We start from the raw sequence: 10,828 nt of genomic DNA on the forward strand, positions 1-10,828 counted from the left end.
CTATGCTGTGCGTCCACGATCGGAGCCGATTCGACAGGATTGGTGATGTTGCTGACTTTTTGGCGTGAGAAAGAGACGGCAAATCGTCCTCGGTTGCGTTCGTAAAGTAACCGTCATGAGAAGCTATAAATTTTGTAAACAAGTGTTCAGGAGTTCACAACATTTGGATCAACAAAAAAAATGAATTTGTTTAAGATTTAATAAATTATTAAGTAACAAATATTAATTAACATATATTATTTAAGAACAATAAATTCGTCAGATTCATAAGTAAAATTAACAATAACAACCAGATCCGCGATATATGCAAAGCAATGAAACAAACTCGTACGCATTCGAAACTCGAATGACGCGTTTATTTCAAAATGGCGTCCCGATAGTTTACAATCCCTGCGACGGACGCCTTCCGGTACAGTATAAAATGTTTACTTAGTAAAAGATGTTTGTTTACATAATTTATAGCTTCTCGTGACGGGTACTTTAGATGATTCGTTTTGTTTAAGGATGGTGGGTGGACGTGGCGTTATCTGAAGTTACCGTTGATGTTACGTACGGGGATTACCGGATAGAAAGATACTGTTTTAGACTAAAGGAGCCAGCTCATTGTAGCTGACTCGGAACATCACCGGTTTTGGTTGATTACACAAACAATGTGTTTATGTGTGTTTCTGTCTGACGTTCTCTCTCGGGCAAACCACTGAACCGTTTTTAATGATATTCGGTATGAGGCAAGCTTGAACTCCAAGGAATGACATAGGCCAATCCTTAAAACGCGAGTGCAGCCGCGGGCGTCAACTAGTAACAGATAAAATTGTATGTATAAATTAAATTATCCATAGTATTAACAAAATAATAATAAGTGTAAATCACCCTGGCACAGAAAGAAATATTAGAGGTGACAGTATACATGATCAGACATACAGACCTTTATTTATAAAACTGGCTCCTATTTCAATCAGAACCCCTCATCGTATTTTGTGTCTTAAGAGAAAGATTTTTATTGTCGGATGTATCTGTATGTAGAATTTGGTTAGGGGGACTCCATATTGTTACCGTCTCGATGCGATCGGTCATGCTCGTAAATACGATGATAGCCGATGCGCAATGTCTATTCTGAGGTTCCGTACTATCCGTAACCTAAACGAATCGTTAAGAATACTGTAACCGAGCTTTGATCCTGTCAAATTGGTTTACAACCCGCGTAGTATCGTAACCACCGAAACGCCTGCAACGGTAGCACGTTAGATTCGTACACCGGTCCTTACGGACACACCGACCACAGCGCCATTAACTACCGATACTGTTGTAGCTCGCCTTATCGTACATTTTTTAATTTTTCTACAATCGATGCGAATGTCGTAAATATGTAGGCTGTGACGTCATAACAATACAATATGGCGTGTAAAAGTAAATTAGTAAGAAGCTGTAATATTATTAAACTCGTACAAGCGTTCAGAATAACGGAGACCGTGACGTCACAATCGGGGATGGCTTACGTTTGCTTTCAGATTGTGAAACAAAAGGTCGGGAGCGCTCGGAACGTTATAGTGAAGCGAGAAAAGCGAATATGAACAGAAGGTGTCAGTACTTTTGACGAATTAACAAAAAGACGAGACGTTTCGTACGTCGTTTCGTTCCGGGAATGGTTTCGCGCACGCCATCGTCCTTTTGTTTTACAAGAGCGGTGGCCAATATATTGTTGAAATCGTAAATGGCATTAGATTCGATGACGCGTTCAGAGCTGACGTCACACGAAGTCCAATATGGCGGACGACAACCGGTCTGTCTGTATGTTCACAACTGAGTAATGCCTGTGCGATTAATCCGATACAACTCGCCCTTTCCCGTTGGTGGAAAAAATCTCAGTAACGGCTCGGAGTCTAAGTTCACAGTGAACTCTATCCGCTTGTATCGGATTCGCCATCCCATTCGTATTGTGATACGTCACGTCTGCGCACTCAAGCACTGTGTGTCGCGTGCCAGCCAGTAGTCCGTGTACATGACGTGTCTGCATGTATTAAAAACCTTAAATAGCTATTTTTAGCGTTCGTGCACGTTGTACCAGACGATGGCTTACAGAACATTTTTACAGGCATCGCAACGCACACCTGGCATCTGCTGGTTTATGTATAATTATATATAGATTAGCACGTGTAAACATTCGTATCAATGGACGTAGCTTAAATAATTCTAAAATATTAAACAATTATAATAATATTTTTTCACTAATTAGGCTAAATGATCGAAATTCGACACTTGCATGAGACATTATTACTTATTGTTTAAATCATTCTGTTAACAAACTTATTACTTATCACTTGAACTTACAGAAATTACGATCTTTGACTCATTTTTAGAATTTGTAATGAAACGTCTTTATTTAGTCCAGATATGTACGGATCGATTGAAGCGTGTTTGACGTCATAGTGAGTTTAGTGAGTTGAAGTGGGACTTAAGGACTTACTCTAATAACTAACTTATAAAATGTAACGATCGTTTAATACGTGACGAATTTAGATCCACGCAAACGTGTGCACGTAATTACTGCACTGAGTACTGATAACAGAGAAAGGGAACGGTGCAAGAATAATAGCAGCAATTTATTATCCACTTCGATTCGATCTTAGTTGTACTTGTACTGTCATCAAAATAGTTACATAAAATTTCATTATAAATCATGAAGTAAATTAATATTACAGTTAAAATAAATCACAATAATAATCGAGTTTAAAAGTAAGCTTCTATGTCATTTGTAAGACAATATATTTGAAATAATATATACTCGCATTGCATACTAGATTGTACCGTCAGCAAAAAAACGTGTACAAAATATCGAACTTTTATTTAAATTTATGTGTAAATCACACGCACTAAAGATAGATGAAAGCTTGTAAAGTAGGCGCTCATTAATACATAGCATTTAATGTTAGCATCGGAAACATTTATCTCAAACTTAAACTTGTGGCATTAAATTAGGTACAAATTAATATTACTGTCGGCTATTTGACATACATATCATGTTCGTTGCTCGACGAAAGCTGATTGATCAATCTGTCAGTCGTCAATCGAAAGGAATTGATTCATAAGTGTCCATTTAATTAGTAGTAATGAAAAGTGAGCTAGTGGAAATCATCAAAATTATAATTTTCTCCTGTGAAACCCGAAGATGTTTAAAGAGTGCTTTAGTATTGCGTGAACTGATGTTGGTTTCACTGTTTCTGATAAAGAAAGAGGATTGTCTATATAATTCTCTTTAAAATGACAAAACTAGATACATCTGTTATAAGTTTTAACAAATTAATCGACTGTTCTGGGATTGAATTTATAAGTAATTATATTATTTTTGAAATTAAAAAACATCGCGATTTTTAATCTGTGCTGATATTAAAGCACTTTCACTCTTGCTGTTCGGGGTGCGCAATAGCAAACAGTTTATTATTTGGCCGCGGAGGAGCGAGGCCTTCTGATAGAAGTGGTCTTAACTTTAAATGTATCTGAAAAAGGAATTAATGAATTTTTATTATTCTCTAAACATGGAGGGGGGCGGTGTCGTCTCGAAAGTCACCAAACATAAGGGCTCTCGTAATTAACTGTTAATATTCGTTTTCCATGCAGGTGTCGATATAATACTACCTAATACCTCATTAAAGCAATACTAGTACTACAAGAAATGATATCGTAAATTTATATAAGCTACGAGACGGACGGACGGACGGACGTAGGAATTAGCATTATTCGTTTCGTTATTTGTAGCCAGCTAGATTTAGCGTTTACGAATTGATTTCCGTTTCATAAGGTGAATAAATAGTGATTTAATGTATTGTATGTCGTGCTATACTAACTAGCGTTCGTGTCGAATCTTAAATCTTTAAGATTTTTTTTAAATATATCGTTAAGATTACTTACAAAGTTATATTATCGAGTTTAGATGTATCGCTCTTTGATAAGATGTAGAGATCGAAGGCAGCGGACGTTTGTTAGTTACGTGGAGACGAACTGCGAGCTGGATGCCCCAGTTTATTCGACCCCGGTCTGGTAACAAGTTGGTATCGATCAATTCATTGATGAATAACTGATTATATGCTGAACACGTAAAGTTTGTTGAGTAGATTTAAATTCCTCAAAAATTCTATTAAAGTTTGAATATTTAACATTCATTGTCAGTACACATATATGTTTAACTTTGTTCCAATGGCAGAAGGGGTGGAGATAAACAAACCTTAGTTAAAAATTCCGTGCCGTTTGCTAATAGCTCTGCTATTTTGTACACGACAGACAGTTCTTGATGATATCTTTATTTATAATACAGCAACTATTTGCTTCCGAATTTCCTGTTAGTCAACAAAAAATGGCTTTTTTTTTTCAAAGTGAATATCACAGATCATTACATCCTCCTGTCATTGATCTAGGCTGTAAAATATTGTACCCAGAGCTCTTTCGTATCAGAAGGTGACGTCTGAAATGCGTAACTAACGAACAGTCAGCCTGCCTGCCTAGTCTAACGGAAGTGCTATTCAACACGTACTGCTACTAAATAACCTATATAAAAATTATATAAAATTTTTACAGTGATAAATCATCATAATAAATTAATCGTAATTGATTACTTAAAAATCGCTTTAAATTAATATCGTAATTAATATAAGAGTGGAATATAATCTGTAATTCTGTCCAAATGATGTCATGTCGGTTCACTCGAGTGTCACCATCGTTTCACGGTACCCTAAATACGGATCCCGATAAACCTAGTCTCTATGAAAGTCTTTGAAAAATCATTATTCTAACACACACAAAACATCTATGAATAAATTTATCTATCGAAGTTTACACTATCAAACAAAATGGCGACTATACTTGGGCTATTAATATTATTAAAAGTTGATTCAAATAGTCTCTAAGATCTAGGTAACGATTATTATTTTGTGCATTTGATTATATATTTTTTTATTAGTTTCGTTGATTATTTTTAATCTGTTGATTTTTTTAATAAAATTATACCATAGAGTAGAGTAAATTTAGAGAAAAGATTTAATTGAAACTTATAAAAAATGTTTGACCTTAATTCCGTTGACTATCTGAAACGGATGAATAATTTTAAGACGATAAAAAAATACTTCTTTTTTTATGTTGTTGACGAAAACCAATCTTCTGTGACCGTAAAATTTTAACTCGAAATTAAATTTTGAGTTTATTTTTTTCGATTAGTGGATTGTTTACTTGGAATAATGTTTAAAGTTTAAAAGTTAAGGGGAATGTACTGTTTTGTACTAAAATAAGAGCTTTTGCTTTGTTTGCTTGTATCGAGGACGAAAACGAAATATAGCAGTCTGCCATATCGTCGGCGTAATTATAAAATGATTCTAACACTAACATGCCATATGTCTTAAAAGTAAATATGGCTGAAAATAATGCAAGAATTGTAGATTTATGATCACGTCAGCGATATCGCATCGTCGAATGGGCGGTAGGTTCGCTCGTACAACTGTACGAGTCTTTATATAGTTTGTAATATATTTATATCAAATAACAGACAAATTAAACTTATATACTCCAGCTTACGTTACATAAAAAGGTTCTCTTTTTTGTTTTTCATTTCCCCACGTATGTCGTGTTTGTGTAATTTTAGTATGTCTGTTGATTAAAATTATATAATTTTTAAACGTTCGTTAAATTCGTGTGATCTTTAAGCTAGTAATTAGATTAATTTCCTTTTATAAATATATTTGTAAATGAAATATTTTTATGTAAACGATGAGTACATATTGACTGCGTCGCCAGTTGTATTAAAAGACGACAATCGTCGTGTCTACGCAATTATATAGAGTCGCTTGAAAAGAAAGAGACGGTCGCAGTCGCTATGTCTCATTTGTACAAAGTTTGTTGTTTTTAATTTTTTTTTTTCTAGTTATAGAATTTGTATATTGTAACAAGTAGAATGTATTAGCTCCACGTGTTACTGACTTAGGTATCATTTGTAAAGACTATTGCTGAGAAAAAAATATACCATTGACCGTAAAAAAAATGATTGACGGCGGTTAAAAAAAATATTTTTCGATAAAGTCAGTGCATATGTTTTTGAAGGCGGTTGCTCGTTTGAAAGATGTTGTAACACAAGAAAAGAGAGGCTTGTGGTTTAGTTTGTTTTCTTTTGTAAAAAAATGGCCGTTTAAAAAAAAAACGTGACCGCCAAAATAAATTGTTTCCCAAGTTTCTCGATGAGACGTCACTCGCAGCTTCGGCTGTTTTTACAGGTTTCGAGGGTTCTGGAAGAGATTGAAGATTGTTCTGGAAGAATTCGCCATGTCTATAAAATACATTGCCCTAAAGTTTTCATCTTCCCTTGGTTCCCACATCAAATGATAGACAGTTATTGAAATTGCTAAGAAATCTTGATTCAAATCTAATAATATATATGCGTAAGTAACTCTGTCCGTCTCTCTGTGGCTCTTTCTCGGCCAAACCGCTGAAACGGTTTTGACTGAATTTGCCACGAAGGAAGCTTGAACAAGATCTCACAAGGAATCTTGAATCAAATGTTGCCACTCGTAATAAAAATAAAAACAGTGAGTTTCTAAAATTCAACATAATTGGCTAATTTTAAATATCTATGTTATACTGAATTGCATGTATTTTATAGACATCAAGAAGAATAAGCAAGATTCGATTATCAAGAAAAGAAGATTTTTGAAACAATAAAATTACTGTTGTCGTTTATATTTCTTAACGCTTGACCATTATGAATTAGTAGGGGTGTCCTTAGCACATACACATACCCAGAGAAATAATAATAAATATTGGACAATGATTACTCTGATCCCAATGTAAGTAGCTAAAGCACTTGTGTAATGGAAAAGCAGAAGTAACGACGCTACCACAAATACCCAGAGGCAAGACAACAGAAAATTACTGAACTTTTTCTACATCGATAAGTATTTTTATTTATTTATAAGGAATGGTTAATATTTCTTACAGCGCCTGTCTATGGGCGGTGGTGACCACTTACCATCAGGTGGCCCATATGCTCGTCCGCCAATCAATGCCATAAAAAAAAAAACCATGAAAACCGGTGTACACACTATTCGACGTCAATAAATAATGCAAGTCATATAAGATTCTCTATGTAAGGAAAAGCGACATTGCCAATTGCTTAATTATATAGATAGGGCCCCGAATATAAGTCATCTAGTTTTGTGTTAAGCTTAGCCTGCCTCCACATAACTAACTAAATCTCCCTTTTTATAAATATGACAATTTTTGCGACATTTATCAAAATTAGTTTTCATCTTGCTATCGACTTCTTTGAAAGGCCTTATTACGTTTAGGGTCTGTTGGTTCCGTTACGTGGTTCATGGTGATAACATAGCATACTGACCTTCCATTACGTGCAAACATCAAATCAAATCAAGTTTATTCAAGTAAACTTCACAACGAAGCGTTTTTGAATCGTCAATTTTAAAATACTACCACCATTTCGGAAAGCAGCCTCCATCGAGAAGAAACTCGCATAGTTGCTCTTTTCAAATAAACAGATTTACAATGCTGTTATTTTACAATAATTAGTGTCTTGTGATGGAAACCGAGCCTAAGTCCAGGCATTTCTTTTCTAAAAAGTACTCTTTTAATGAATAATAAGACTTATTTATTAATTTAGTCTTAATAAACTTTTAAATTTCGTAAATGGTAAATTGGTTACATTTCCCGGTATCTTATTATATATGCGTATACCATTGCCCAAAAACGTTCTCTGTACCGTATGCAAACGGAAAGTTTACATACGGCTTAAAACCAGTAATGTCATTTAAAGTATCATTTATATCCCAAATTACGTCAGTTACACCAGTTATTAGCTGTTCCACTAGGGTCAGTGACGCGTAGGGTATTCAGTATCACGCGATTAGTGCGTTTAACTTGTCCAACTTAAATTGTTTGGCAGTAACAATATCTGCTAGAAAAAATGTAGATGTATTGGTCCCTAGCTTACTTGTAGTTCTTCTTGATAATAAAATAACGCTTACTTGTCGCATCGAAATGAATGCATTTATAAATGTGTCAGTATATACACAAAAACTTAAAATAGAATTAACCAATAAGATAATCACATCAATTTCTCATCCTGATATTGAACGGTATTGGACCTGGATTAATATCTACAGCTTCAATTGGATTTCTGCTTAAGGCGTGTATACATATACACGCCTTAGGCAGAAAAGCGTTCGCCGGGTATATGTATTCTGCGCTGATATCGTGTTCCTGGATTAATAACCACCATCTTGCAATACGGGGAGGGAACCATTTAGCCAAACCCTTGTCAAAATCAAAATACTCGATGTAACGAGTATTTTGATTTTATAAGAAAATTGATTTTTATTTATTTGGATATTACAGAAAGCGTTATTATTTTTAGCTCATATTTTAGGAAGTACGCCATCTGCGTGTGTACGATGTTCTCGATTTCTGTTAAAATTGTTTGCTTTTATAAAATGTTCCTGTTTTTAACTGACTTTAAAAAAAGTATTTCTCCATTGGATATATATATATTTATATACAATAATACACAGAATACTTTTTTATTTTTCATAAATTCAATGACATTTTTAAGTTTTTTTTTTTACATAAAATAAATATTCTACTGATGGATTTTAATGTTCCATTGCCATCAAATCATCATAAAACAGAAAAAAAACATTTTACCCAAGCTCCGGGAGATTTTTTTACCATTTATACACTGCAGAGCTGAGAATACAATTATTTAATAATATAAGTATTATTAATTACGAGAGAAGTTGCAATTACATGATGTATTGAATTTACAATCTTGTCTTCCAAGGTCTTCTAGATGCAAATGAACCCTCGATAGATCGGCCGTTTTTTACTGTCTACTGAAAGAAAGATGAAACTTGCATTTATAGTAAAAAATAAAGGCTGGCAACGCACCTGCAAGCGTTACATTTATTACATGGTTACATTCCATCGGGTCTGTTGCTACTTTGCCAAACAAGTCAGATATAAAAAAAGTTCTATGACTTACTCAAACTATGTAACAAGTTTTGACTAGTTCTCGTCTACTCAATAGCAACAATTCCTGCTAGATTATACTTTATTAAAATGACTAATTTGGTGTTCAGGAATTTTGACCGAATATGCGGGTACGAAAGTCGCCACTGCAGTTTTTACAACAGACCATACTGATGCGAAAACAAAACGAAGCTTCGTTATGTCTTGTAATTCAAGAAAGGTGTTTATTGGAAATAAAAAACTTGATTAAAACATAAATATTTATTAACCTACTATCATTACCTGTAACGTATCACAATGTGCTACATTTAAGTTTTTAAAATAAGTACAGCCCAGAAATGCCACAGAACAAAAAAATACATACGTAATTCTTGAAATAATAAAAATATATTTTTTGTAAAAATTTAAGCACCTGACGGTACAAGCGTTCGGATATTCGAAATGAATATAAAATCCCAAATTATTTTTTGTTCAAGTTCCTTCGGCACATGTTATATAATTATTTCTACAAAATTGGCATTACTTAGTACAATAACAATGGAATACATGAAAAATACAGTAAAATTTACTAGAAAAATTGTTTTCGTTTTTTTTTTCGAATTATTTATCTGTAAGAAGAATTGAGAGAATTTGTTATCTGTGAGAAATAAATGTAAATGGTGTTTCAAGAGCAGTGACGTAACAATTGTTACCAAAATGGCACAGCGCCAAACAATCGACTCCCTTAAGGGGGTATATTTAATACCAACTATATGTAACATAATTTCAAGACGAAGTTGGATCAAAAAACCGAAGTCATATTGTGCATACTCCTCTGATTCGATTCTATTCTTTAAATTTAGTTTACATAATCTACGTTATGAACTGTAAGCCTTGTTACGTCACTGAGCAAGAACAGAAAAGCTATGGAGTATAAAATGGCACCAAATATTTATATTTAAGTACTGTTTATCATTATTACTTACATAATATTAATTAAAGTTTACATGAAGATTAAAATTAAAATATTATTCCGGCAGTTGTGGATAAAATCAATTATTCATAAAGTTTAATAATTAGAAACATAGGATATCTTTACAAAACATCAATAAAATTCGTATCCCTAACAAATATATCTGCATTGTTTATCTAACAAATTCGTAAATTATGTATTTTAATAATAAATTCGCTAAAACATCCGATTGGAAAAATACTGTTTTAAATACAAAATATTACTTAATTACATAATTATAGTAAGTTTAATTTAATATATATTAAAATTATAATCGAAAATAATAATTAACTATTTACTTTATTTAACAGTGGAAATGGATGTTCGGTATTTTCGGTCACTGAGAGAACGTGTCCTGTCAGATCCGTGACCCAACGGAGGAGTCGACTTTACACGGCGAAGAATTTACTATGGTCAAATGATGTCATGTTACAATAAATGTTATGAATTTACGCTAAATTAAATTTGAAATAAACGCATAAAAATATTTATGTTATCTGTTTATGTGTGTCAGGCGTGACTTGTGACCAACTGACGGACATTAATAGTTCATTCCCTCATTCCCTTAGCGGCCGGATTTCATAAATTGAAAATAATCACAGATCCTTTAATTTCAAATACGTAGTGAATACCTTCCTATAAGTTTGTATATAACATCTAAATAAGCACCCTAGAATGTTTTTATCAATACAATTTTGTGTTTTCCCACTGGGTATCGGTATCGTCCGATAGATGGCGCTGATCCATTATTATTGGATACCGTCTCAATTGTTAACTTTACGACGGCGCCCGAGTTAAGGGACCTCGAGGCGGAGTACCTAG

The sequence above is a fragment of the Vanessa atalanta genome, chromosome 29, assembly GCF_905147765.1.
Source record: "Vanessa atalanta chromosome 29, ilVanAtal1.2, whole genome shotgun sequence".
In the NCBI taxonomy this organism is placed as follows: Eukaryota; Metazoa; Arthropoda; class Insecta; order Lepidoptera; family Nymphalidae; genus Vanessa; species Vanessa atalanta.